A 21,949-nucleotide genomic window follows, 5' to 3' on the forward strand; every position below is an offset into this window, starting at 1 on the left:
GTATTCACAGTTGCTATCTAGACTTAAGGATCACATATTTAGGTAATAAGGGGTAGTTACACATGAGGGAGGGAGCCAGTATAGATGAGTCAATAATTCAGAAGACAGAGCTAGTTCCTCACAGGAAAGAGCTTAGTTCCAGAACAAAAAAACAAACAAAAAACCTGTTGAGCTAAGCATAACTAATACACTATCTTAGTCCATATTCCAGGGGAAAAAAATCCAGAGGGATTAACAATCTAAACAAAGAAAACCATAAAAGACTAAAAGAAAATATGAGATTCATTCTAATACTAGTTAGAAATATCATGATTAAAACTCTAGAAACTATAACAGGAACAATTAAACATATTTGACTAAAAAAAAAAACCCAAAACACCACCCAAGACATTTCTATACAGTGAAGTATATGATAAACAATGTTATTTAATGGAAGAAAATATATACAACATACATACACGACAGGAAGGGGTTAACATGCAAAATAACAAATAGCTTCTAGAAATGACAAAAGAGAGAAGCAGTAACATAAGAAAATGAACACAGGATAGGAAGAGGCAATTCTCAAAAGAAAGAATATATGCTAATAAGCATATAAAACACGCTCAGCCTCACCAATGATCAGAGTGTAAATAAAAAGATAGCATTTTTTACTTATCAGATCGGGAAAAAATATTTTAATATCAACTATTTGTGAATGTGTATAAAAAATAACTTTCACACTGAATTGACTGGAGTAAGAACTGATAAACATTTCAGGAAAGCAATTTGCAGTATCTGTAAATATTAAGAATGCATATATACTCTGACCATCCATTTCCACTATAAGTCATCTATCCAACTGAAATACTAAGTGTGCCAAAATATATTTACATGTATGTCAATTGTAGTATTATTTGTAGGAGCCCTCCCCCCCGCCAAAAAAAAATTGGACTACAGCTCAACAGTTATGAATAGAGAAATGGTTAAATACATTTGGTAAATATACACTGGAATAATAATAGCTGTTTAAAAGTGAGAGAGAGATGTACTTGTTGGCATGGAAGAGTGTTAATGATATATTTTTCAGGGATAAGAGCAAGTGAGAATAATATATACAGTGTGTGCTCTAAAAGGGGGTGGGGTAGGAGGGCAGAAGTCTTTGTGTCTTGTGGGAATGTACACCATTGACACGGATAACCTTTGGGGTGAGGGACTTCCATTTTTAACTTTGCATATTTCCCCCCCCCTTTTATATCATCTTTATCGTTATAATTTGGAAACAAAACAGAAAAGGACAGAAGTCAAGAAAGACGGAAAGAAAAGCCCATTGTGGACACTGGCCAATGCCGGGGGCTGAGGAATGAATGGGCTGAGGAACAAAGACTGGCTGAAGACTTGCTGAGACACATATCCAAAGGACTGAGTCACTGTCTGTGTTCCAGTGGCAGCGGATGGAGTTGTTATGAACTGGAACCAGGGTTCTGCTTGGACATTTTCCAGAAAAGAGGAAGGCTTGGGGTGAGAAGAGAAAGGACAACCTTGCTGGCCTGAGGGCAAACATGTTGGAAACAAAAAAACCCAAACGAATGTCCTTTGGCTGAACTTGCTTGTCTCTACAGGAACTAAATATCACTGCCTCCGATTGTTTTAGGTTACAACCTTCTCAGAATCTCGTGCCTGAAATGATCTGTACCTAATGGAAGTTGTTGGTGGTGTTTTTTTTTGGTTCGGTTTGTTTTTTTTGTTTTGTTTTAAAGATTACATGTCACTGTGTGTTCTAGGAAGATAATTCCAGGTTCATTCAACCTTACTTGTGCCAACAGGAAGACAAATGGCAATAGTGTATGTTCTAGGTGAATAGGCTAGCGTGCATTCAGCGGCTCTCTGGTGTGTATTAACATCTTCTGTTGATCACAAATCTGATTTCTAGTGAGATAGAACATCGCCTCGTGTGTTTATTAACCATTTATTTTAAGTAGTGCCATGTTGATCAGTTACTTAACAGAGAGCTTTGTTTTATCTATTGGGTAGAGCTTGTACTCTAAAATTCCTCATATTATTGTGTATTATTTACCTTATAAATAAAGTCCTCCTGTGTTGCTTTTGGATACCACACTAGCGAGGATAAAGGAATCCTGTTCTGTACCCAAACTCACTATTTTAAAAAACCTCAAGATTCCTCTGGATCATAGCATATGAATGAGTCAAAGGCAGATCCAAGCACTTTTTTCTCATTGGCTGTGCCCTGAGTGCTTTTGCCCAAGTTTTCCCATAGGTGGGCGTGGTCCTGCCTGGGGTGGAAGCAGAGATGGGAAATATGCTTATGACAGTGAAATGAAGTATTTGTTTGGACTGTCATAGTGAAGTATGGCAGGCTGAGTGGGTGGCTTCAGGGGGAATGTATTGTATCACTGTCCTGGGGTCTAGACGTCTGAGACCTAGGGGTCAGCAAGGTTGGCTTCTCCAGAGGGCTGTGAGGGGAGGGTCTGTCCCAGCCTCTCTCCTTGCTTTGCAGACAGCTGCCTTCTCCCTGCATCTCTTCACGGTGTCTTCCCCTTGCATGGCATCTGTCTTCATGTCCAAATTCCTCCTTTTTATAAGGACACCAACCGCATTGGATTGGGGTCCACTCTAGTGAGCTCGTTTTACTGACCTTATCTTCACATAAGGCCACATTCTGAGGTATGGGGGTGTTAGGGCTCCAACATATTTTTTGGAGGGGACACAATTCATCCATAATGACGAAGTTAATAATAATAAAAGTGGGGTTCGAGCCTGGGTCTCTGGCTGGCTATCCAGGATTTTTTTTTTATCAGACCTGCATTCCAGGGTGCCTTCCCTGACCCATCTCCTCTGTTCCTGTGATTCCTGAATGTTCCTGTCCCTGTCCTATCACCATGATTAGGTAAGTGTGCACCTATCTCCCCGAGGAGACTTCTGCACTCCCTGTGAGCAGGGACAGTGTCCTTGATTCTGATGCCTAGTACAGTGCCTGGTCCAGACAAGGGGAACGAATGGATGATAGACAATGATACAAGGTTCATCTTTGAAAGGATGCTGGTCCACACTGCCATTTGTCTCCCAGATTGCACAACCAAATAGAAGACTCACCCCTGCGAACAAAATGACAAGCACATCTGAAAACTGGAGCAATCCTCATAGGGTTTACTGTGGCACATTGTGGGCAGCAGCTCCTCCATGGGAAGGTGGAGTAAGGAAAGTCCAACCAGGGAAAAGCACCCTGATATTCAGCTGCTTTAGAAACGAAGCAAGTTCAGCCAAAGGCTACTGTGCCCTACTTACAGGAATAACGAGCCTTAGATTTAGAGTCTAATTTAAAAAGTAGAGTTAGACAAAGTGGAACTACATCTGTGGAGCTCATTCTATGGTTAATAAGTGGAGCTCATGAGAAGACCTGTGGGAGTTGTGCGTGTTTGAAACCGGGCGAAGACACGTCAGAAGGGCAACGTAATAAGAGTCTTCAAGTGGAAACGCAGGCATGTTGATGAGCTTTCCTGTCGCCACTGGAGACAGAACAAGGGCAGTTTATGCTGCAGCATGCAAGGGCCGGCTGGCTGCGAAGGAAGGGTTTCCCAGTGGAATACCAAATATCGGGGCGGCTTGGATTCCAGGACAAGCCGTGGTCTTGCATCTTCTCTCAGTGAAATTAAAACTCCCAAACTCGATTGAGCCAAGCTCTTCCACTTACCAGCTATAAGGCCTTGGAAAAGTTGCATCATTTCAGGGAGGGGCTATTTCCTTACCCATAAAGGCTTAATTTTTACCTCAGCGGGTGACAGGAGATTGGAAGAGAAGCCTGAAGCACAGTTCCTGGTCCATTATATGCACTCCAAAAAGAGCATTAATAATGAAAATGATGGCAAATATTTCTTTATTACTTACTATATGCCAGACACCATTTTAAGCACTTTATGTGCTATTTTATTTTGGTTTCATAGCATTCATGTAAGATAGAGGCTTTTATTTCCATTTCAAAGGTGACAAAACTGAGGCACAGAGTCAGTAAGTAACTTGAGGGCAAAGCTCTCACACAAACCCACGCAGTCTGTCTCCAGAGCCTGTGCTTCTAGTCACTATATTAATAACCTCTACATGTTTCTAAACATTAACTCTTTAAAATAAAAGAAATTGGCATGTTCTTTAGCAATTCATAGTCTGATGATTCTTAGCCTTTCATTATCCTATATAATAAAAGCCTAATATGCAAATCAACTGAACAGCAGAACAACCGGTCACTATGATGTGCACTGACCACCAGGGGGCAGACACTCAACGCAGGAGCTGCCCCCAGCCCACAGGCCCCAGGCCAGCCAAGGTGGGTGTCAGCGGGGCCCCCGATCCCCCCACTGGTTGCCTCACAGATCAGCCCTGATTGCCAGCCAGGCCTAGGGACCCTACCTGTGCACAAATTTCATGCACCAGGCCTCTAGTCTTTTATATTTTTCCTTCCATGTTTGGAATGGTTTTATTTGCTAAAATACAGTGATAAGCAATAATTAATTCATTTTTCATTTTTCTTAAAGACATATGTAACAGCTCCCAGTCAACATAAGGTAACAGCATGATCTGCATTGGAATGATTCTTGTCAAAGGCAAAGCAACTTGATAATGTTGGTGGCTCATGCAGCTTTATCACTGCAGTTTGCACCAGGTTTTCTGAAATATCTATAGCAATGAATTGGCGCTCTTCCTCCAAATATTAAGTTCACAGAAGTTAAAGGGGCTAATTAGCAGTTCTCAGAACATGTGGTCAGCTATTTTTCGGATATGTCTACTTAGGGTACAGAATGTATTTTCAAATTATCAAATGTTAAAAATGAATGTTTTAAGGTAGGAGTCAAAGTGTCAATTCACTGGACACAGGTGAGTGTAAAAGGGTTATCTGCAGCCAGAAGCTAAGGTGGATGGAGAGAGGAGGACTTGGTGTTGGAATTGTACTGTGCGTGCGTTGTGCGTATGTAGTGCGTGTGTGCGTGCATGCGTGTGCACAGAGGGCAAATGTGGGGGGAAATAAACAATTGTGTGCTAGTAAACCACCTTTTAGGGAAACAAGTTCCTGATTTGTAGCATCTGCCAATTTCCATGCTATAAGTACCCTGCCACGCCCAATTTCAAGCTACCAACAGTTCAACAAGAGGTTCTATATTTGTATTTATTTTGTTTTTAATATATTTTTATATTTAACAATTGTCTCTTTCAAGCCAGAGTGAGCCTGCTCCAGCAAACTCTTGGCAATAAGCCAACAAACTGTTTGCCTACAGTCTTGGGGGAGAGCCTAGAGATGCTGTTAGTGAGAATGAGTGTCAGCCTGCACAGGGGAAGGGGACAGTAGTCAAGAAAACCTAATTTCTAAGATGAAGTCTTAAAACTGAAGACTTGTAGCCAGAAAAATGATTCTGAGCCAAGGAAGACACAGAGAAAAAACATTCCTCAGAAGGAAGCCATCTAGTTACTTACCGGGAATGAGAGCCTTGGATGCAGGGGCATAGCCCAGAGAAGATGGCTGATTAGAGGAGGAGAGGAAGGAGAAGGGGAAGATGCTGCTGTTCACAGCGGGGAGCTGCTGGCCTCAGACCAGATGTGTTTCTCTCCCACACGATCATTTGAAACCCTTGCCCCTTGTGCAATACACTCATCGTTCTCTCCCTAAGGACCCCCAAGCATGTTTGGCAATATTGGAAAGTACCATTCACCAGGAATTTATGGAGAAGTCTGAGCCTAGTGTCCGCATGGAAGGCCCGTTGGGGTGATCCAGTCATTTAAACCAGAATGTCGACACAGCATAGCAATAGAAACTGTGGAAGCAGGCAGTATTTGAGACTCAGGTGGGTAATCAGTAGGCAGTTGGGTTCCCAGAAGTCCATCAGCAGATATTAGGGTCAGAGAGATAAGGTGGGACACTGGTACAGGGGAAGAGGGGGGGTAGAATGTGAATGGCAAACATTTCTAAGCTGAGCAGTTAGCTCAGAGACTGCTTGTCTTCTACCCCAAATCCACCATGTTCCCTTGGTCTCCATTGCTTTTTCTTTGAAAGACAGCAATGGTGGCTGGTTTCAACAGACAGTTTGGGCCACATGACAACTTTGAAAATAGAAAGAGTGCTAAGGAAATTGTTCCAGAAAGAAAGCCAGAATCTTGGTCCCTGAACAAAGAAGAGCCATCATAGCAGTCATGGACTGGCTACCTCTGGATGTTTCTACATGAGAGAAAATTAAGCTTTTATCTTGCTGAAGCCACTGTTATTCCCTGTTTTGGTACCAGCTGAAATTCTCGTCTGATATCATCAACTAACAAGCCAGGTGCTAAGGGATAGGAAACAGAGACGGGGATTTTGTTCCAAGAATTCTAGTACAAGGTGGGAGAAGAAGGAAGATGAATAGCTAATAAGACTAGGACATCAGAGAAAAGCCAAACTAGCCACACTACTCTGAAAGAAAGAACAACTTAAATCCAAACCCCAAAGCCCCCCACCAAGCATTCCCTTTGCCACTGAGCCACAGGTAGGATAGCAGACGGTCTATAGACAGCAGTCAAGAGCTGGAGCAGAAAAGGGCCATCTCAGGGTAGGAACCAGACAGTCATTACACTAAAGAGTGAACAGCCCTGGGACTGAAGATTTCAGACATGTCATTATGGTTCTCATCTGGAAAGTCAATCACATTTGGCGTCTTACAGTCTGGTGGTCAAACTCTCTAGGCTCCCCTTTATCTAGCATTACAAACCCCCATCATATCAGGACTGGATTCTGGTACCTAAACATGGTAGGAGAGGAGGGGTTGTGAGGAAGTGGAGATGGTGGGCATGGACCACTCGTTCCAGCGGCTTGAAGGAGAGAGATGGAGCTAGAAAGAAATAAGGGGCAGAGAGGCCTAAGTGACGGGGAAAAGGAACAATGAAGTGATGACTGCCATGAATTCTGATCAATATTAGGAAGGGAGCAAATAAGTGAAAGCTAGAAGTCTAAATACACAAATGCCATTTTTTGATTGTCCCAGTGGGCTGGGAGTCTTGTCTGAGAAGGAATGATTCAAATGTCCAACTGCTTCTTTCCTGCTTCCTTTACAATAGTGAACGTGCAAGGCAAGAGTACGAACACATTGGTGTCTGGCTTCCTATCTACAGTGACATGCAAACTGCTCTCACCAAAGTCACTGGAGACCTCTTATTTGCCACAGTCAGTTGACACTCTTCACTCCCTATCTTCCATGCCTTCCTTGAATTATTGGACTCTGTCATCCTTTTGAGAACGCTCTATTCCTCTGTGCTACCCTCTGACTTCTCATCCAAACCCCTGGATTGCCTCTTTTCAGTCTCACACTGGCGTGTCTTCCTTCTCCTGCCTCTTAAATGTTGGCGCTCCCAGTGTCCTGTCCTCCCTCTATCCAGCAGTCCCCCCTTATACTCGGGAGACGTGTTCCAAGATCACCCGTGGATGCCTGAAATCGCGGATAGTACTGAACCCTATACTAGTATATACTATATTTTTTCCTATATAAACCTATAATAAAGTTAATTTACAGATTAGTCACAGTATGAGATTAACAACAATAAATAATAGTAAAATAGGACAATTATAACAATATATTGTAATGAAAGTTATGTAAATCTATTCTTTACTTAACCAATTTTTGAGGTGTCACAATAACTTTTTTATTTTTATAGTAAAGGAATCATTCAACATTATTCCTGTCTCATGTCCCATTGGTTTCTCAGTTTATAAAGTTTGAGTTCTATAAGCTTGCTTTAATCCAGAGAGCTCCGGGGCCTTACCAAGTGCGAGAGGAATAATGGGAAGCAGGGTAGGTATGAACCAGGGGCAAATATGTCTAACTGATACCTCATTAAAATGCTCATAACTCTGAACTGGCACATTAGGGAACCTCCAGTGTTATTGCATGAAGCATCTTTTCTGTGTGGATTTTGACCCTTGCAAGAGTGGAATATCTTTAACAGTATGTGTGTATCTGTGTATTTTTATAGGAGGCAGAAGGGAGATCGTTAATTACAGATCTTGTTTATTTCAGTTTAGTAGAGAGAAAAGGCCCATCTTCTCCTTTTGGAGTGGCCCACCAGAGCTTGATAAAAAAATGTCTCAAATGTCTGGAGTGGCCTGTGAAGCCCTAAAGCCATTCTCAGGTCTGGGGTGACACACGGGCATGCTCGGCCTGCTCAGTGCAGCCGAGAGGCATCTTACTGCTGGTATTGGGATGTATCCTCTCTTTTTTAACCATTAAAAAGGTATCCACTTTTTAAATGAGACACAATTTATGATGGCATCCTAACTGTCTTTTCTCCAATTCCCCTTCTGGTAGTTTCTTCTCCTTTCTAAATATCCAAGGCTCTTGGGCTTCAATTGCTCTGTCCCTTCCTCAAATCTAAATCTGCCCAGGATTGATGATTATACCTGAATGGACTAACAGGGATATTTGCCCATGAGGGGAGGACCAAAGCTTAACCAAAAAACTTTATGAGTGGAATGTCAGGGCTCAAGGAGCCAATGGCTATCTTTGAGGGCCTGTTAGGCTCTGTAGTGGACGTATGTAGATATATGTTGCTTCCAAGCATCCACTTTCTTTATCCCATTCTCCATAGCCTCCCAAATCTTTGGGAAGTCATGTAGTTTCCTAAAAGCTGAGCCCACCTCTAACTTCAGGTATGGAACATGGACTAATAAGCTCTCACTGCCCCTGGCCCTTGAGATTGGTTCAAGAATGGGAATATGACATGAGTTGTTGACTCAATGAGAGTGAAGAGTGAATTGTTAGACGTGTGCAGGAACCATCAGACCCCTGGTCACCAAGCACTGGATTAAAAAATTGTAAAGGCTGAAATTGCTGCCACCCTGAGAAGAAAGCTTCTATTTGAAACCTGAAAGTGAAGCCAACACGGTAGATGGCAGAAGGGCTGGTCAATGAGAAAGTAAGTCCTCGGTGATGGAACTGAACTGCTCGATCAACTTCCCTTGACGCTTCAAGGCTGTTCAATTGTGTGAGGCAATGAGTTTCCTTTCCCTTTCATGCCTGTCACTTAACTGAAAGGAAGATGAGACTGGGTATTTGAAGGTTGGGAGGAACTGAGGTCTGTTCAGGTTTCCTCAGGTTTATGAGGATATAGCACAAAGCCTCAGAAAGTCCCTTGAAAATTGGTTCAAATTGAGCTTTCAAAACCCCAATTTTTTAAATTGCCCCAGAAATTGGTATCTAACCCTATTCTAGTGCTCTACTATATCAGTGCATTAGCTGCTTTCTGCTCCAATTGCTACCAGTTACCTGGCTCGTCTATGGTCTCTCACGTTCAAATTTTGGTTTGGTCAGTCAGTTTCAATTCCAAAATCTCTTTCAGTCACTGGCAAACAGACAGATATGTGCATGGTCCCCTCCACCCTGGCAGATGCTAAGACACAGTGATAAGCATGGTGACGAGGGGTAAGGACATGTTCAGCAGTAGCCTGTGAGTGTGGATGTCACTCTGAGCTCTCTCAGAAGGGGTCTCTTAGGCACCATAGACGCTGTCCAAGACAGTGTGCAATTGACTTGGTTACACTCAGATTTCAAACTCCGATTCTTAGATGGAGGTTTAAATTTCAGTTCAGCTCTTTTAACTTTATCTAGACTTGAGGGGTCTGATCCAGATTTGTAGAGTTATTTGGAGCTCTGTCTATTGAAACGCTTTCTGGGATAATTATCTCATTTTCTTGCAGCTGGGTGCACTACTATTGAAGTTTGGGTGTGCCCAGAATAGACCCTGAATTAAGAACGTGAGTAAAATAGTTTATTTAGGAGATAATCTTTAGAAGCACAGGTAGGACATGGGGAAATGAGACAGGGAAGGGCAGGAAGCCCAGTAGAGGGTAGAGTACCAAGCATATTGCCACTGGACCCTTGGCCTTGACCTACTGGTAAACTCTGGAAGATAGTGTAGGACATACCTGGAAATTGTTGAACAAGGGGCTGAGGTAGATATCCTCCAACTCCCATCAGCTATTGGCTGAGAGGTGCTCTCAGAAGCAACCATCTGTCTGGCACTTTCAGCTGTTCTGTGTGCAGGTCAAGTAGATCCTATTGGCCTGAGAAATCCATGAGGCAAAGAGTTACAAGAGCTCCTGGTTAAAAGCCCCCGCGGCTCATTATGCGACCCGTGCAGCCAGGCAGAGAGCAAATTCAACCTTGCTTGTCTTTTTGTGCCATTGAGGTCCTCATTGGCTTGGATGATGGCCATCCACATCGGGGAGCTCTATCCTGGTTCAATCTCTTGAGCTTTTCCTGTACTCTGCTCCCATCTTTGTAAACTGTTCCTCTGTGAATATATGCTCCTCAAATTACCCTATTATAAATTTGTTCCACTGGGACCCTGATGGGATAATGTGTTTTGAAACAGCAGCTAACTGGTTTTGAACTCTGTTACCCACCAAACTACAACCATACAACATATTCCCTGGGGAGGGCCAACCCCTTCTTAGCAGAGGAGAAGTTTTTTCCTGAGGACTGGCCATATCAAAAGTGGAAAGAACTCCCCTGGCTGGTTTGGCTCAATGGTCAGAGCATCGACCTGCAGACTGAGGGGTCCTGAGAGTGATACCAGTCAATGGTCTCAACCCCCAGTAGGGGGGCAGCTGATCAATGATTCCCTCTCATCATTGATGATTCGCTCTCTCTCTTTTTCTCTCTCCCCCTTTTCCTTCCTCTCTGAAAAAATATATATTAAAAAAAGAAGCAGAAGAAAGAACTAAGCTAGGAACAATTCAGTTCCTTTCTCCAAGTTCATCAGTTATAGACACCACTTCTGTCTCCTTAAAGAAGAGGAGTGAAGTGGAATGAGGACAGTCTCCCCATTACTACCAAAGAGGTGGACATTATGGGATGAGGAGGAGCTGCTTGGAGGAGGAGAGGATGGCCCCTACAACTCAGTGAACCTGAGCTCAGCAAAACCCACTTACCTAATGCTTCACACTCCCAGAGCCGTGGGTTCCCATCCGAGGTTCACACCTGGTAACAGAAGTGGTGGTTGAAGTGGCCATTTGCGAGCAGCTGAGATCAATTAGAATTACTCATGGTGTGTGACTAATAGTAAAATAACAAAGTTATTCCCACCACAAGACAGAGTGCTTGCAATCTGTATTCTTAAGATTGCTGTCATTTTAAAAATTTATTTCCTTTGAACGTCCTCAGCACTCACCAGCCTGTGAGCATGAAGAGGTTATGTTTATTATTAATATTTGGCAAGATTTATGTTCCCACCTGTACTGCTCCCAGATTTCAGCCCCATTTCCCATTGAAATCGCCCTGAGTTTTCTTCTCCCCCCGTCCTCCCCTCCCTGCCGTGGCGAGCTGGCATGGCCATGGCATACTCAGCCCCACGTTGGGTGCCATATGTGCCAGCCAGCTTAGCCAGGTTTGGTGAGCCTGAAGTGGGCAGTGAAGGATGGAGAAAAGACAGACAAGAGAAGAAAGCTGGGTCTGGGCGGGACGCTGCCCTCTCTGATGGAGAGCTAGCAACAGCACCACAGCCTGAAAGCCCTGTCTTTATTTTATAGCCAGATTCCACGAGGCAACGTAAGGGCGTGGTCAAGATGTTTACCACATTCTCATGGGTTTTGATCCCACTCAATTACGTGCACCTGAACTCTATCAAGCCACATCACTCAGCCATGTGGGACCACGTGTTAGGACCATAGTTACAAGCTTACAACTATAGCCTTTGGCTATCATTGTGCTGGGAGAGCTCTGCCCTCCAAGCTGGAACTTGCAGGTGGCTTTGCCATGAGAGGGCTGTGCCCTCTCATTAGTCCGAGGCTTGAACCTGTCCAAACGCTGTGGCTGCTCTCCACCCTGCCCACCGCCACCCCCCCCTCTGTTTGGAGTCCCCAGGTGGTATCTCAAGGTGGCTCAGTTTTTAGGATCTTGCCTTTCTGAGGTTTGTGAGAAAAGCAGTTATTTGCTAACCCCTTGAGAAGGCAGCTTTTCAGGGCTTCTGCTGCTGGTGTCCTTGGTGATGGCGCCTTCAGACTGTGTCCTAAAGCCTCCAGGGGCCTGTGCCAGCAATGTCATGAGTGTCCTGGGAAGAAATGGGTTGGATGATCTCCCCAACTTGGTGATGCCCTTGTTCTCTGGATCCCAAATGGTACTACATGAACTGCAATTTCCCCCGGTCCTGGGTGTCTTCGTCTGTTTGGGCTGCTGTAACAGAACACCATGGACTGGGGTGGCTTACAAACGATGGAAATTTATTTCTCACAGTTCTGGAGGCTGGAAGTCTAGCTCAAAGTGCAAGCAGATTTGGCGTCTGGTGAGAGTCCGCTTTCTGGTTCACAGAGGGCCATCTTTTTGCCGTGTTCTCACAGGGAAGAAGGGGTTAAGCTCTCTGGTCTCTTCTAATTCCATGACGGGGCTCCACCCTCATGACTGAAGCACCTCTCAAAGGCCCCACCTCTAACTACCTTCACTGTGGGAGTGAGGTTTCAACATATGAATTTCGAGGGAACACAAGCAGCTATTCCAAGCTGATCTCAGATTTTTCTCCTTAGGTAACTTTCTGACCCCAAATTAGCTTGACTAGACAGGCTACGATGATATTTCCAGATCTGGGAAATTCCAAAACCTCAGTGGTCAAAAAACCAACATACTGTGTCTCTCCTCTTAGCCTCTTCTCCTCCCACTCCTTTCCTTGGAACACATACATTTCATACTAAGGATGAATTTTTCAAATCTCCTATCTCAGTGACTATTCATTGCTAATCAGGGTAAAAGAGGGTTTGTCTCTCCAATAATTTCTATTTCACAATAACTTGCTAGGACAATTTCACTATACTTTAGAGCAGCGGTTCTCAACCTGTGGGTCGCGACCCCTTTGGGGGTCGAACGACCCTTTCTCAAGGGTCGCCTAAGACCATCGGAAAACACATATATAGTTACATATTTTTTTGTGATTAATCACCATGCTTTAATTATGTTCAATTTGTAACAATGAAATTGGGGGTCACCACAACATGAGGAACTGTATTAAAGGGTCGTAGCATTACAAATGGGTCTATTTACGTGCTATTTTTTTAATTGCTATTTTTGCTAAGGACTCATGAACAATCCAAAACTTGAATTAGAGGTAACCTAAACATGTTTTACTTTAATTTATGTCAATGAAGTCTCTTAGATACAAATGAAACCCATTTTTACAACACCCAATGAAGACCCTATCACACCTCATGCAAATCTGTTCTCAGACTTCTTAGAAAATAAGCTGAACAAAGAGGGACTAAGTAAAATGTAATTTTAATATTACACTAACATGACAGAATAGGAGGAATAGAAGGGTCAGATTGCTGAACACATTTTTAGTATCAAGGTGAGCGAGCCCAGGTTTCATTTTAATTATCCACTAGAGATGATATTCTTAGGGAGTTCAAATAGTCATTATTCAACTTGAACTTAAAGTAGACATTGAAAAACACTTCATGAATTTAGTAAAATCATATTTCTGCAAAATCCTTAAAATTCATTTGCACTTTTCCTTTGTTTTACTATAAGCTTTTTGTCTATAATTAAATGAGAGAGAACCTAGCATACGAATTAGCACATATGCACATAATTAATGTTAGTTTCCTTTCTTTCCCTGTTGTATAATAAATTTAAGGAGACATTACATTTCCAGTCACATATTTATGTAGGGTTTTTTTTTTTAGCCATTTTAAAAACAGTGTGTAAATATGCTTGAAAATGAAATTAAAACTCCAGGGGAAATTAGAGCTATGTGAAGACAAAAAAATTTTAAGTGCTTAAAATATTTATTAGTATTATTATTTTAAATTGGTTTTGAGAGAGAGAGGAAGGGAGATGGAGAGAGAGAGAGAGAAACATGCAAACATGCACACCCCCTACCTGGGAATTGAACCAGCAACCTTTCAGTGCATAGGATGACACCCAACCCACTGAGCCACACAGGTCAGGGCTTATGTGCTTAAAATATTACATATTCATATGCATAAATAGTAAGCATTTTAACTTGATCATAGTTGCGTGTATGTTGTTGATGCTTATATTTTTAACTACTATTTTCAGGCATTACAAATTCACACAGAATTCAATTCAGAGTAAAGCCAGGGGTCACAGATAATCAAGTCAAAAGGAATTCATATTTAAAATAAAATCAAAAGGGCTTCTTTAACAATGTTTAGATCACTGGCAGAAATTCGCAACCAAAAGAATATTATTGAAATGACTGATCTTTTTGCTCTATTAAAGCCTTCAACTGATTGGATGAGGCCCATCTACACTATGGAGGACAATCTGCTTTACACAAAGTTTAGAGATCCAAAAGCACCCTCACAGAAACACCCAGAATAATATTGGACCACATATCTGGGCACTCTGACCCAGCCAAGGTGACTCATAAATTGACCATCACCAGGGTCTTGGAGTCCAGAACTTGTTCAAGCCTATAGAGTCCATCATTAGTCACTGGGTTGTTTCCAAAATTCTGGGCTTCTGACCTTGAGTCCCCGTGAGAGATTTCCTGAGCACGAGAATTTGGTGATGTGTTTTTATAAATTCTCACGTGAGGAACAGGAATGGAAAGGAGCTGGCTGGGAGTCAGAAATGTTAGAAAATGCTGAAAGCGAGAATCAGGCCCCAAGTCGCCAGGAATCATGAAAAACCTCAATCCTGCCTAGATAACGTTATGTGTAACTATATAAAACCACAAAATCAGAAACAAACTCAAAATGAGAGAAAAGAAACGAAACCATCAGCATAACTGTAGAAACATCTGGAGAGACCCTCAGGTTTAGGCAGAGTGAGGGTTTCACTACAAAGTCCAGTGCAGATGTGATTACGCACCAGGTGGGGGATGTGGGGTGGTGGGGGCGGGCAGGCTGGCAGGCACTAGGCTCAGCGGGGAGGCTAGTGTGTTCCGGAAAGACTGATCTGTGCTGGGGCAGGTGTAGCGTTCAGACTAACAGAAAAGCTGAGAAAGCAGCATATCCAGTAGCAGGCGGCTCCTTCCCATCCAGGTGTCGTTCCCCACCCCTCCTCACCTTGGCAGCCTTTTCTGCATCTCACTCAGCTCGTCCAAAGCAACTCCCCACCACGAGGAGTGTGTGATCCGTGGAAGAAATTCATATCCAAGCCCCAGAAATCCGTGAATTAATGATTGTGGAGTTTCCTGCCACCGTGCTGGGCAGTAAATTCCCAAGCACTGCACAGCCTCTCCTCTACCCAGGGAAAATGAAGAATACAAATTGTATGCATATTTAAAAGACTCAGATAATCCCCAAACCTCATTTCAATGCAAAAGCTTTTAAAATGTCGACTTCCTGCCTCCCGAAACAGCTGTTCTTTTGGCCAATTCTTCCTCTAGCCTTTCTTTTGCAAACCCAGATGGAGGCAAACAGGCAAGCAAAAATGTGGGCCCTGCTTCTTACGCATTAAAAGTGTCCCTGAAAAGTTGTACAGTGAATTGTACATTTTAAAGGCACCCTGAGTGAGGGAACTTTCAGTTAAAACCACTGTGAGGTAAAGGAGTCTTTTGATCTTATGGTTTTTGTGTTCTAGTTCACTGTGAGGTAGAGTCTTTTGATCTTATGGTTTTTGTGTTCTAGTTTAGCTGCCTCACAGATCTGAGTTTCACAAATTGTATTTGCCTAAAGTAGGCGGTAATGGAAAGGTGGGCAAGAAATACAAATTATGAAGCGCCTACTAAGTGCCAGGTAGCATGCTGGACACACCGCAGGGTACCCAGTGAGAACAAGGCGGACTGTCATCTCAGCTTCCCAATAAGTATCGGGTAGCTCAACACCAATGCTAAGGAGCTGTGTGTCTAATGAAATGCAGACTCCAACATTCAGTCCGGTTATGGAACCGCAAACAGGCAACGGCTTAAGGCAGACAATGAATCGCGTTTGGTTTCCCCGCCTGAACTGGAGAAGTGACTCTTTGTCCTGCCTTTCCCTCCTGCTCGGCAGATGCTGGCTCCCCCAAAGAGAAAGCGTTCTTTGTGAGCGGTGCCCTCAGCGTCCTTGGGTATTGGATGGCAGCTTCTGCAGGCAGATGCTGAGGAAATCTTTCTGAGACTATTTACATAGTAGTCATCTCTTGAGCACATGTTTATTTTTAGCGGTAAATTATCAGAGCTTGTGAGGCTGAAACCTCAGCTACTTTTTGCATATGTTTTCGGTAGCCAAATTCCAGACCAGGGCACTATAGACCGAATATCCGTGTCCAGACCTCATCCTCCCGTCGTGCCAGGTAACTGAAATTGATTAATGACTTCCCCATTTAACAGTGGCCACCGAGGGCCCACGAAATGCTTGTTTTCAGATTATTCATCGCCGGAAGCCCATTTGTTCATCACTAGGAGGAATGAGCTGAAATATTTCTCTTCGTGGAGGTCGAGACCTTAGATCAGGGATCTCAGGTCAGAGTCAGAGCAAAGAAGGGCCAAGACCCAAGACCTGATGACGGCTGCTCACATTGCTGCCTTGGATATTTAGGATTCAAGATGCTGCTTTCGGCGACATCCTTGATACTGACGAGCGTGACAGATAGCTCCAAACCCTTCTGGAAGAGTCCTCGGAAACACAGTGAACTCATGCCCAAGAGAGCTGTGCGTGGGGCACAGCTGATGAAGAGCAGGACGTCTGCAGGCCCTTGGCTTCGCGTCTCATTACCCTCAGAGATTTAAGGATGCAGCTCCACTAACTGCCAGGTTTAAGGAAATTATAAATTACGTTCTTTCTCTTTAAAGTCAGGATTCCCGGTTCTAGGCAACAGGTAGTCAACCGAACTTCTTATACTTTCAATCTAATTTCTCCTACTGCTTCTTAAATGTTCAGGCACATCCAACAAACAAACATCCCCCTCCCAAATGGACACAGACAAAATGTTTTGCTTGTGTGTGTGTGTGTGTGTGTGTGTGTGTTATACAACTGAAAGTCTAAGAAATGTATCCAAGAGTTCAAATGATGTCATCAGGAGCCGCAACTCTCTCCATCTCTTGGCTTTATTCCAGCTGCAGTCTCTTTCCACATGGTGGGCGAGTTTCACATGGTCCATGGTTAGAAATCACAGTGGGAAAAAGAGCTTCTTCTGTTGTCCACATATAAATCTCCATAGAGAATTCTGATTGGCTCTCCTTGAAGCACATGTACAACTCTGGACCAATCACAATGCCTTACGGGACACCATTGAATAATCTGAGGTGTCATGTGCCCACTCCTATGGGCAATGGAGGCAGGGCTGTGTGATTAATAGCTCTGTCAGGATCTAACCATGCATGGAAGGGGTAGATTTTCCAAGGAAGGGATGACGATAAATAAAAGGATGCACACTGCAACATATAAATGGTCCATAAAACACTTATGGTGTTAAACATAAGTAAGAGGTTAATAATGACTCCTTTCCATTCATACTCTTCCTCTGTTACTCAATGTATTCCTTGATACTATGTGGAATGTATGGACTTGGAATGGGTCCAAATAAGTCCTGGGCTATGTACTAATCTACACCTGATAAACCGTAGGTTGTTGCAGCCTGGATTAAGACAAATTCTGTGAGAATAGCATGCCATCCAGTGATGCTGGGTAGACAAAGATAGAGAGAAACAAAAGCTTTCTGGGAGGTAGCACTTGGCTTCATTTATCTTTGTTTCTGCTATAACACTGAGCACTTACTAGCACACAGAGGCCTTAAATCAATTTTGGTTGAATTGAATCAAGTAGGCCAAAATGTCATCTGGGACTCAGTAGGAAAACAGCTAAAAAAAATCTCCATCCTCTGAGATCTTCTAGTTCCCCTAAACTCTTTCATACCGGAAATTCCTTTTCCCCACCAAAAGGATTCCCTTCCTCTAATGACCTGGGAAGAGCCAGGCAGATGACATATGAGGTCAGCTAGTAGAATTTCTGAGGTTTTAAAGTTAGTCCTGGTTTAAAATTTTCCAGTGTTTAATAACATTTTCAATATGTTGGGTTGCCTCAGGTAAATTATTTAATCGCTTGGATCCGTAGTTTCCCCTGGTATTACTATACTCAGTGAAAGAATAATATTAATTCCTACTCACAGATTGACATGAGGAATAACTGACATCGTATTTGAAAGACTTGACACCTAATAAAAAGACAGATATTGGGGTTGCCGTTGAAAGCAGGGACAGGTACTGATACTGGGCAAGAAGTTGGAAGAAATGCCTGGGCTAGTAAAGGGCTAGAAGGGGAAGTTGAGGTTTCAGAAAACAAATTCATTCACTTAAGACTTGCTTACAACCATGTATTTGTACTATTGTGACTACAAAAGCTAAAATCATGGGTGGAAAAGAGTTGTCCATTAATCCTTTAGTTGCCTGCCCATCTTGCATCATTGGGGTGCAGCCTCTACAGTTTGATCTCAGTATATTTTTTATCATCCTCTGGTGGCATCATAACAAAATTGAAGAAATAGCTCTCAGAGTGAGACAACAATCATCCTGAGGGTAGATGTCAAAAATCTAGTCCCAGAGGTGAGGTGGCATTGTTATTAAGCCCAAAGACATATTTATTTTTATTTTATTTTTTAAATATATTTTATTGATTTTTTACAGAGAGGAAGTGAGAGGGATAGAGAGTTAGAAACATCGATGAGAGAGAAACATTGATCAGCTGCCTCCTGCACACCCCCTACTGGGGATGTGCCTGCAACCAAGGTACATGCCCTCGACCAAGGTACATGCCCTTGATGGGAATCGAACCTGGGACCCTTCAGTCTGCAGGCCGACAACAAAGACATATTTATAAACTTCACTAAAATCTGAAAAATTCAGAGAAATAGCTTAGTATATAACCTTTATTTTATAGTTACTAGGATATAAAAAGTTTCTCCAGAGATAGAACCCTCCACACTCACCCCACGGTTTATGTTGAATTAAGTAGTATGATATTTGAGGAAGTTTTACATTTCTCCCAATGCAAATCTATTTAAAGGTCAGCTATGCGGAATTAAAAATAAAAGCCCAAAGTGGGCTTGCTGCTAAAGCTTTATATATCCCGTTTATAAAAGAACTGGTTAGCTTATTGCTGCATATTGATATTTGGTAGGCTTGTTGTTATATGTCCATTATTTCTGTGTTGTTCCCACTGGGAATATGGATCTTATGGTTGTCAGTGTATTGTCATTCATTTTTTTTCAACATGTTTTTTCTATCATTCATTTTTAACTTGGGCTGTATGTTCCAAACTTATAAAGAATTTAACTTTACACAGTTTCGAAGATATTTTGTACTGTGATGTTAAAAAGAATAAAATCTAAAGTAATATGGAGAAACTCTCAGTTCCATATTAGGCCTCTATGGCACTGGGCACCAGGATTAGCCTGGGGCTGCTTCTGTGTGGCTGTCTTTTCTTCCTTCCCACAGGTTCAGGAGCTGCGTCTGGTTTCCTTTAGGAAAATAGAAAAGACATAACTGACAGCCAAAGACATATATATGTAACACATAGACACAGCAGTGTGGTGTTGGCCTGAGGAAAGGGGAGTTGGGGGAGGTGGAGGTGGGCCAAGGTGGGGGAAATGGGGACTGAAAGAGATTTTGCTTGGAGTGATGGGCGCACGATGCAGTGTGCAGGTGATGTTTTATTGAGTTGTGCACTTGAAACCTGTATGGTTTGGTGAACCAATGTTACCTCAATAAATTAAATTTTTAAAAAAGAAAACACTGAGGTAAATGGCAGAGAAGAAGTTTTAAATTTTTTTTTTAAATCTTACAAAGTATTCCTTTGGCAGTTGTACCTGCCTGGTAATCCCTGAGGGCTCTACCACTATGCCCAATAGACCTCTCAGGTCGCTATGGCTAAAACTTAGGTTAATCCTTTCCTTGCCAAAACTATCAGTTCCTCATTGATTACCAAACTGTGCTGATGGCAAGTCTCTATGAAGTCCACTCAATTAGAAACTTGAGTCACCCTTGACTAGTTCTTGCCCTTCATCTCTACCTCAGATTGAGCACCAAGTTCATCCCTAGGACACATCCCAAAGGTCTCTTGTGGTTCCATTCTTCCTCTCCATTATCACTTCCATTGATTCAGGCACTTACTCTTTGTCACCTGGACTTTGGTAAGAGTCCTCAGTGGCCACTCTCCTGCCTTTTCCACACGTTTTTCTCCAATTCACCAGTCTAAGAACATCAAGATATATTTTTTTAAAACACAGATATGATCATTTACTACCTTGCTTAAAAAGCAAAAAACACACAGTCAAAACTAAGATGGCGGCAGAGATAAACACCGGGAAATTAACGCCGCACACAACAATTGATTAATACCTCAGAGAAACAATACGGACTTCACCCAGAACCACAGGAAGCCTGGCTGACTGTAAACTCTACAACTAGAAGGAAGGAAAAGCACACTGAGACCCGCAGAAGCTGCAGGAGAGAAGCGCAGAGGTACGGGGATCTCGCGGGGCTCGCGCGCGGAAAGGGGGTGGCACCCGAGGACGCGGCGGTCTTTTTGAATCCGGAGGGAGTCACAAGCCCACACGGAAAGGGTCTGGCACCTGAGGACGCGGCTGTCTTTTTGAATCCGGAGGGAGTCACAAACTCCCAACGGCTCTGATCTCCAGTTCCGGGAAGTCTCTGGGGACCCAGGACTCATACGGGGAGAAACAGGACTGTCTGGCAGCGGGCGATCCTGAGGGCGGCTTTCCCTCAGAGGTGCTTGCAGCCGTTACAGGCACACTGAGACTCCCGGCTCCTTAGGGCAGGGCTGCGGGTCCGCCTCATTCAGTCCCTTCCTCTTTGTCACCTGGACTTTGGTAAGAGTCCTCAGTGGCCACTCTCCTGCCTTTTCCACACGTTTTTCTCCAATTCACCAGTCTAAGAACATCAAAATATATTTTTTTAAAACACAGATATGATCATTTACTACCTTGCTTAAAAAGCAAAAAACAGTCATCCAAGACTTTTGTTGATTACTCATAACTCTGCTCCATGCCAAATCTTGTCAATATTTAAGGATTCTATCATGCACAGAATTGAGAATCATTCCACTAATATTGCAACAAGGTTAATTGAAAGATGAAACTTAATGAGGCAAGATCAACACAAACAATTTAGTAGAACTTGACCTAGGAGACGATCCTTTATTACATTGAGAGTGTTACCTCAGAGCCTTGTTAAAACGCTGATTTCTTATAGAGATATATAACCTATACCTCAAAATGGAGACTGAAAGCATTAATTGGATAAAAGCTAAAGCGTACTATATTCATTAAAAGTTAAATGAGCCATGTTTCTATTCAAAATAATTTCCAAGATTAAAACAAAAAGTAACAAAGATCATGAACTATCACTACTATTAGTTAAGTCCAACAGATTATACTATATACTTTAAACAGCAAAATAACATGTATTGCTTTAAAGTATTTACAAGCATAGAAGAAAAAATTTAAATGTAGTAATGCTTTTTCATAATTTTCTAATTATAGTAGCATAAGATGTTGCACAAGATAAATAATTAATAAACAATTTATTTTTTGCATTCTAATCTTTAAAAAATATTGGTATATATAGCCAAGAGATTATGTGTAAATTACCAGATAATACAATAAACAACAATGAGTCTGCCACCCACTCAAGAACAGAAGCACTGGCTGGTCATTTCCATAAATCTATTTGCTCTTCCCCTTGATCACCCCCATTTCTCCTGCAGAGGTAACCCAATCTGAGTACAAGGAGTTGTCAGAGGAAATGGGTGATAAAGATGAGCTGGATCACATACCTACCTTTTGGTAATGAGATTCCCTCACAGTTGGTAGGAGGAGTTCCTGACCCAAGGTGGACTCCAGTGGTCAACATTCTCACCAGAAGTATTAGTGGTGTGGAGTAAACAGTTGAGAAGTGTGGGGGGAAATAGAAACTCTAAGGGCAGTGAGATTATATGGCTTTTGCTAAATACTGTTTATGCCCTAAAAAAGATTATGGAAAGCTGTCA

Source organism: Myotis davidii, unplaced genomic scaffold (genome assembly GCF_000327345.1).
Source record: "Myotis davidii unplaced genomic scaffold, ASM32734v1 scaffold945, whole genome shotgun sequence".
Lineage (NCBI taxonomy): Eukaryota > Metazoa > Chordata > Mammalia > Chiroptera > Vespertilionidae > Myotis > Myotis davidii.